Source organism: Chaetura pelagica, unplaced genomic scaffold (genome assembly GCF_000747805.2).
Source record: "Chaetura pelagica isolate M959 unplaced genomic scaffold, ChaPel_1.0 scaffold387, whole genome shotgun sequence".
NCBI lineage: Eukaryota > Metazoa > Chordata > Aves > Apodiformes > Apodidae > Chaetura > Chaetura pelagica.
In genome coordinates, this window is record NW_009954101.1 from 529,834 (window position 1) to 538,713 (window position 8,880).

Genomic DNA, 8,880 nt, shown 5'->3' on the forward strand with positions numbered 1-8,880 from the left:
TCATCCTACCTGCACTGCCGTGTGGTGAGACAATTCCGGCTACCCCAGCTTATAGGGGAAAATATAATCCAGCCATTCGGGCAAATCCCTCCCCTCTACTTCCCTCACGTGAATAAGATGTGTAACTAAGGTGTACCCATATATGTTTAATGTGTTGTAATCACTCCTTTTGAACCTCCTGCCCCAAATTGCTTTGTTTTCCCCACAATAAACCTTGCTGTTGTTAGAAATTTAGTAAGCACTGAGCGAGTTATTCACTCAAAAAAGTCAGGACATAAGTTCCTGTATCCTCTGTGTGAGGCGATACCCACGTGTGGATCTCTCAGCAAATCCTGATAAGTTAATACACTCCAATAAGGAGATATAATAGGTCACGGATCGTGACACTCTCCTTCAGTCATCCTGATATCTGCTGGGAAGACCACACAGCCAGGCAGGTACAGTTCAGAAGATTCCTCCAGTTAATCGATGATAACTTCTTGACTCAGGTGGTGGAAGAACCAACAAGGAAAGATATACTACTAGACCTAGTAGTGACAAAGAAGGAATGGTAGAAGACATTAAGGTTGAGGGCAGCCTTGGCTGAAGTGATTTTTAGATGGTGGAGTTCAGAATCATTTACATCAGGTACTGAACATCTAGCAGCATCAAAACCCTGGATTTCAGAAGAGGTAACTTTAGCCTTTTCAGGAAACTGCTTGGAGAAATCCAATGGGTAGGGTACTGCAAGGAAAGGGGGCCTGTGAGAGTAGGTTAATATTCAAACAGCACCTCCTACAAGCTCAAGATCATAGTGTCCCCAGGAGTAAGAAATCAAGTAAGAGGGCCAGGAAGCCTGCGTGGTTGAGCAGGGAACTACTGGAGAAACTTAAGTGGAAGAAGTTTATAGATCATGGAAGAAGGGGTTGACCATTTGGAATGAATACAAAAGTGTGGTCAGAGGGTCTAGGGATGCAACAAGAAAGCTAAAGCCTCCTTAGAATTAAAGCTGGCAAGGTAAGTCAAGGACAACAAGAAAAGCTTCTTCAAGTACGTTGGAGATAAAAGGGAGACAGAGGAAATGTGGCCCCACTGCTGAATGAAGTGGGTACCCTGGTGATGGAGGACACAGAGAAGGTGGAGTTACTTAATGCCTTCTTTCCCTCAATCTTTACTGCTAAGGCTGACCTGACCTTCAGGATTCTCAAACCTTCCAGACCGCAGAAGAAGTCAACAGTGAGGAAGACTTTACCTTGATTGAAGAAGATTGGGTTAAAGATCAATTAAGAAAACTGGACATCTACAAATCCATGAACCCCTATGGAATGCATCCATGAGTGCTGAGGGAGCTGAAAGAAGTCAGATAGACTGTTCTCCATCATTTTTTTTTAAAGTCCTGGAAAATGGGAGAGGTTCCTGAGGGCTGGAGGATAGGTGTAGTCATTCCAGTCTTCAAGAAGGGAAAGAAACAGGACCTGGGTAACTACAGACTGGTCAGCCTGACCTCCATCCCTGGAAAGACGGTAGAGAAGATTATTCTGGAGGTCATTTCTAAGCACATGGAAGAAAATCAGGAGTAGCCAGCATGGATTCACCAAGGGGAGTTGTGTCTGACTAATCTGATAGCCTTCTATGGTGATGTGTGGAGTCCTTCACCTGGGGAGAAAAAACACCATGCACCAATGTAGATATGGGATTGACCTGCAAGAAAGCAGCCCCATGGAGAAGGACCTTGGAGTCCTAGTGGACAACAGCTTATCCATGGGACAGCAATGTGCCCCTGTGGCCAAGGCAGCCAGTAGTATCCTGGGATGCACTAAGAACAGTATGGCCAGCAGGTCAAGGGAGGCTCTCCTTCTCTTCTACTGTGCCCTAGTAAGACCACATCTGTAGTATTGTGTCCGGTTCTGGGCTCCCCAGTTCAAGAAGGACAGGAATATGCTGGAAGAGGCCAACGGAGAGCTAAAGGGCTGCTTAAGGGACTGAAATAGCTGTCATATGAGTAAAGGCTGGGAGACCTGGGGCTGTTTAGTCTTGAGAAGACTGAGAGAGGAACTTATTAATGTCTATAAATATCTGAAGGGTGGATGTCAAGAATGGACCAGTCTCTTTTCAGTGGTGCCCTGTGATAGGATGGGAAAACAGCACCAAGTTACAACACAGGAAGTTCCACCTCAACATGAGGAAAAACTTTGTTACTGTAAGGGTGATGGAGCACTGGAACAGGCTGCCCAGAAAGGTTGTGGAGTCTCCTTCTCTAGAGACTTTCAAGACCCATCTGGAAGTGTTCCTATGTGACCTGCCCCAGATGTTCCTGGTGGAGCAGAGGGGTTGGACTGTATGATCTTCTGAGGTCCCTTCTAACGCTTATGTTTCTCTGCATCCTTGCTCTAGAAGGTTTTTACCATTGTATATCTACATACAGATCTTATCTCGGTCTCCCTTAGGTGCTATAGGGCTGACATTCACTATCCTAAGGTATTTACCAAGTTACAATGTTTGCCATTTGAGTCCATAAACTTAAGTTTTCAAATGCCATTGCTAGGCTAACATATAGCTTCCTGGAATTGGATTTAAGTACAATGATGGAAATATTTCATAACCATGTCCGTGTGACATCTTTTTCATGTGTAGTTTTCAAAAAAATTGGTTTGTCTGTGGTCAAATTCACTGAACATGTGAGGTCAGAAAAGCTTGAAAACATTTCTAGAGCTTTCATGCTTACTGCTGGGCTCTTGGTTTCTTCAGCAGTAGTTCACTCTAGTACAAACATTAAAAGAAAAGTCAATGTAAGACTATTGTGTCAATCTTGATGTCAGACATTGTTAGAATAGGAGTTTGAACTCATTGGTCTTCGTGGTGTTTGAAGACTTACCTGATAGTCCTAGTAGAAATAAATGAAACAGAATTGTAATTTCTTGTTTTTCCTTGCAGTGAAAGATCAAAGAATTTAATTTCTTCTCAGGAATAAAATTAGTCATCAGCATTCTGCCTAAAGGAAGAATTGTATTCTGTTAGTTACAGACTACACACTGTACAAGCAATATGCAAAAATTAAAGTGTATGTGCATTCCCAAAGAATCTTTTTTTCCATACTTGATACTATGAAATTTGGTAGAAAGATAAGGTATGTATTTTTTAAAAACTTTAGCGAACTTGCTTCTTCAGAGAGCTTCCTGCAGTATTAGGAGTACAGAATAATTTGCAAAAATAGGTAAAATAGGAAAGTTGTCATTATTGGGACTTGTGTTCCTTAGATTAGTCAGTGGTATTCTTGTAATTGTATGGTGGCTAGTTAGTAAATGAAACTAATAATTTTCAAGCACATATTTTCTTGACTAATATATTTGGAAATGATATCTACCTATTTTCCTATTGAATTCTGAGATTGCAGTGACACATCTGTCTGGATTGGTGCTTTATGCTGTTAGTGACTGATTAGGTGCAGACTAGTGAGGAATCGGTAATGAACTTGTACTGTGTGTAGTTGCCTTCAAAGAAGGGAAGGACATGTGAAGATACATATAAAATACAGAACAGGCACAGAAGGAAGTCAGTCTTTTAATATATCTTTTAAGAGCCATCCTCCTTAGGAGGAACATATGAAGGACCTGCTTTGAAGTATTTTTTGTGATAGATACATGCTGACACATTTACCCCCTATTTTCCCCAGATGCATGTTTGTTCACTTTGATGTTTTAGTAAAAGTGTATCTAATAAAATGTTTGCGCAGAAGTCACAACCAAACAACCCTAGATTTTTGAGAGGTTTTCCATGCAAAAGTATCATTAAAGGACCAACAAACCCAGCCATGTTACTACTCGAATGTAAGTTCCTAGCACACTGAAGGCAAAGGAGACCACTGCCTGGATACAGGTGTACCTGTTTTCTATCTCACTTCCCTTTAGGAAGATGGTATTTACTCTGACTAGGTGTATAGAGGTGAAAACTGTAGTTCCTTGTTTCCAGATAATTGTCTTGATTTTAAAAGCATTTTTCTCCCCGACTGTGAAGAGGTAGTCGCATCTGTATCTAATGATCTGTCGTCTTACCACTCTGTGTGGTCTATTTAGTAGTTGTGTCCCATTTCTTTCCTGTAGATTTGCACAAGTTCATCCACCCAGTCAGTAATCAGTATTTTCTTGAGGATGGAACAGAAGGAAGAGTGAAAATGGAAATGACTGACAGTTCTTGCTGCTGTTTGGAAGTATGTAATGTCTTCTGCAGATCTCCAAAACCCTGCAGTCTGTTGGCTCCCTGTTGGACTGGGCAATAAATTTAGTCCAGGCACTTTGCATGAAAACATACTTAGATGATCCTGTATCTGCTGCAGTAAGATTATCTGTATGTACCTCCAAACCATCATTTTCTTGTAAGACGTTGATTAGATCTCAGGAATCAACAGAGAACTTTGGGTAGGATGCTTACAAATACATCACAAAGGGAGGGGAAGTGGTTTTGATCTCCCTAAATACCACAGGGAATTTGAAATTCATAAGACTATATTTAAAAAAAAAAAAAAGAAGCAACTTTGAAAGGTAGAATGCAGTATATGTACAAAATAAATATTAACATATCAATCAGGAGAAGAAGGAGTTAGTATGAAAGATACTCTGTTTTCTAATAGTTGCACACTGAGACTTGAAAATGCGTGAAAATGCATTTGGTATTGCAAATGGAAATATCCTTTGAAGAAGGAAGCTTCAGGGCCACTTTCTCTGATTATGCGAAAGAAGTGTAATTAGGAATGTATCAGTCAGTATTTAACTCCATGTGTTCCTCTGAATCCCTAAGCCGTCTTCTATCCATCTACTGCTGGAAGAATATGAAGAAGTCTTGATTGCTGTCTCCTGTGTGCAGAGTTAAGAACAGGTGTGCTTTTAAATGATGCTGGTCTGTTTTAATGCATCTGCTTTTCTTGCCACACTACAATTCATCTTTCCAACTAAGCAGCTTAAACTTGCCGATAAATTCTGTGATACACACCTTAGGCCCTTGTGCTCATCTCTAAGTGCCTAGGTAGATGCACAGTTCTCCAGGGTCCAAGGAAATTTAAAAGAAATCTAAACTGATGTAGCACAAGATGGTGATAGGTCCAGAGGGAAATGCAGGCTACTAAGAATCAACTGGGGTCTTTTTAGGAATGCATGTGAATTTTGCCATAAACTGATGAGTTTAATTATCCATATCCTTCCAATATGCCTGAGATTTTAAGAATATCTAATAGGATTAAATAGGGGAATTGAAAGCAAGTGTGAAAACCTTTTAAATCTAAATGAGATGTGGCTCAAGATTGTATTAAAAATTTTATTAAAATATGGAGACTGAGATATATGTTGCTTCAGCTAATTAATATTAACAAACTTTGCTGAATATACTGTAATTTTTTACACGTGCTCAGTCGTAGAACATTATCCCTATCAGTAGACATTTAGATATACAAACCAGCCTGTTCCTCCATCTGTCTGCTTCAGAATACTTGGCATTTATTTTGCAATGTTGTAATAGTAGTTACAGCTTTGCAGTTGAGAACTATTACAGCAGTATCAATTTATCATATACAATTTAGCTTTAAAACCAGAAATTTGTCTTTTATTTATAACTTTAGTGCCTTGCTCTATTCTTACACATGGGGTAGAAGAGTCTAATGTATGCAATACAGCTGGGCAATAAAGAAGGTTAGTAATAAAGCCTTTTGCAGTAGTACATTCAAATAGAAGTATCCAGAGCACTGGATTTAAAAAAAAAAAACACACATCAACACCAAATCCTTTTTTGTAACCAGGAATTTGTTTCTGTTTTTTTGAAGTGCTTTCAGCAGACATATTTTTGCATGGTTTCCACAGAAACATTTTGCAGGAAGAAGGTATTCATCTTTAAAATAAATTGTTAGCTGAGGCAATGGGAAACTTTTGTATCTTCTATATGTAGCCAAATCTGAATCAGTTTACGCTGATAATTGTGTTAATCTAAAAAAACACCTAATTGCTTGTTGGTGGTTGTAAGCTAAGTGTATATTAAATTATTGTGCTTAGTTTTTAGAATTAGCTGTACATTCAGAATTACTCTTTGGATAGGATAGCATAATAATGTTGATTTGGAAAAGGAAGCTTTTATCTTCATTTTCCTTTCCCTTCTCTCCCTTATTCCCCAAACCACACGGAAATTTGGTTTTGAACAGCTGTTTCAGAGACTGGTGAAGATGTTATGTTTTTAAAGTTATACTAGACAATAAATGCAAATCTAGATAAGGGGAGGAAACAACTCTGATCAGTTAAACTTATTAGAAATTCACATAAATACTCAGGAGGCTATAAATTGCAAATTGATACAAACCTAAGGTGAGAGATCTACTAGAATTAAGTCAGATTCCATCTAGATCTTTAACTGCAAAATTTCACTAAAATTTAAGTTTAACTCTTAAAATAAATTCAATTGTGATATGTAGCCAAATATGTTAAACCATAAGTAGGAGCTAGGACTTCTATTGCCACAGTGACAAAGTTTGAGGTGTAATTAGAAGTATTTGAGTGACTGAGTGTGACAATGAGAGTAAATTCAGTTTCATGTTCTGGCTGCTCTGTTAAGTTTTATTTCATGTGGAGGTAATAACTGCAAAGAGAAAATGAGATGCCAGAAATGAGGAAAAGAGTAGAGTGAAGGTGAGGAATGGGGAAAAATTTATCAGGAAAGAGGAAAAGAGAAGGATGTACTTAATAGAAGGAAGAAAGACGTTACACATCCAGCAAATTATTGTTTTCTGATTTATGTTCTGGCAAACACATACTAGGTCAGAGACAACATTTGAAAAGCTGTAGGTGTAGATAAAAGAAGGCAGCTTAGCTGCAATTTTTGTAAATAGGCTGAGACTCTTATCTGCACACAGCGACAATTAAGTCACTAAGCTGAAATTTATTTATTTATTTATCCAATGTTTTATTTAGGGTTGAAAAATTATTGCCATTTGTAATTCCGTACCTTTATCTGAGCAAAATTTCAAAAAGTATGTTAGGAATTTGCATATTCTGGGAGCTTTAGCAATATTCTATCAACAAAATAATTTTTAATGTTTTACTGAGTAATTAAAGGACTGGATGGTAACCTAGTCCTATGACACATTGTTTTAATTACAGTTGTTTGTGTTTACATAGAATAAAGCAAATAAATGAATAATGGGTATCTCAGCTAAAAATGGGAAGCTGTCAGCCAGCTCAGACACTGTTCTTCTTTCAGGGACCTAGTTATGATAGAGCGTTTTGTGGTCTGTGTGATGATCATGATCAGGTAACCTTTGCACCTTCCTCAAGGATCTCATATTAGTGAGAAATTTAATACTGTAAAAATAACATTTTTAAGTGGTGCCACGCTTCTGCACGTATGTTTGTAACACTGATCTCTATGGAAGTGCTGTGGTAGATGTACCAGGTTTTTACACACAAAAAACAATTCTGTTTCAGTATGTGCAGGTAGACAACATATTTCATACGAGATTGTTATATCCTTTCTTCCACTGACACTCCCAACTCCACCTCAGATCAGAAGCATAGCCTGGAATGGCATTCTTTCTTCTAGATCTCCACAGACATTTGCCTGCCACAACGCAACGTAAATTTTGTCTTTTCTATGAGACTGTGATTATTAAATAACAACAGAAAGAGACATCACAGTCTTTACATAAATTATAGTGGTTTTGCTTAGTATAAAATGACCTCAGTTAAAAGGACGACACTTTTTTTTCATTTGTATAACCTGTTTTGTAACTTAGAGTAATTAGTGTAGTCAGAGGGAAATACAAAATAAAAGCCTTTTTTTTTTTTTTTTTTCTGCGGGGGAGTCTGTGTGTGTGTGTGTGTATGTGTGTGAAGTTGGTCTTCTTGTTTATTTGAAGGTGCCTATCTCGAGTGAGACGTCACACACCGACTGTCCCCTCTCTAGGTGCATTTCAGAACTCGTATCAAAATCCAGCAGACCCTTCTGCCAGAATCTATTCAAGAGAACACCCTGACTATTCATTGTGACTGATAAACCTGAAGATATATGATATCTTCCTTTTATTCTGAACCTCCTGTTTTGGTTTCACTTGCTTTCATTCAGGTACCAAAATCTTCCCGGAAAAGCAAATACCAAACTAATATCCAGGCTAAGACGGTAGATTGACTTGCTATTAGTGTATCTGTCTTCTTTTCTCTGCCCCTCTTCTTTTCTGAAGAAACCTTTTGTTTGCTTTCTCTTTGTTTCTTAGCTGTTAGAAAGCCTTTAAAAATGCTTTTACTTCTCTGTCACAGCATTATGCTATTTGGAGGGAGTATCAGCTGGAGTCATGGCAAAAAGAACTGCTGTCCTGGTAGTTTTATTTTGTATTCACCATACGATTCCCAGAATTGCATTGTTTCTTCCCAGAGGGGGAAGATTGGTCTCTCATGCAAATCACTGGTCCTTTTTTAGGCTTTTGTAGCCTTCCTGAAATTGTTGGAAAAGATCCTTCTTTCTGCAGAGCGGGAGGAGGAATTGCACCAGACAGGCTGGCCCCAGTCATTTTGTCCCTTTCCTGTGTCTTACAGCTCCTTTTGAGGAGCAGGCACCAGGCAGTACCTATCCTGAGTTCCCAGGGCTTCTGCTGCTCTTGTACATTTGACCGCCAAATCCAGCAGAATTATTTGATTTAAATTGAGACTTGCATTGGTATGAGAGTGCACAGAATCTGGCCAGAGCCTTGTCTGTATACGAAAGTCTCCTTGTTCTTTTAAGCTGAATTGATACGTTTTCCTACTGATTTAAGTGGTACATAAAATTGGCACCAGTTAAACAAAATTTTGTGTACATGTTATTTCAGCTGATAATATTTAGTGAGTAGGTGTGTCCACAGATTCAGTTTTTACAAAGCCTTGTTAGTGTTTATGG

General features: G+C 38.6%; 1 protein-coding gene across 1 annotated transcript in view; it reads left to right on the forward strand.

Annotated features, from left to right (window-relative positions):
* Positions 1 to 8,880, forward strand: part of COMMD10 (COMM domain containing 10) — a 116,841-nt gene that overhangs the window by 106,140 nt on the left and 1,821 nt on the right. The gene's annotated exons all lie outside the window — the stretch shown is intronic.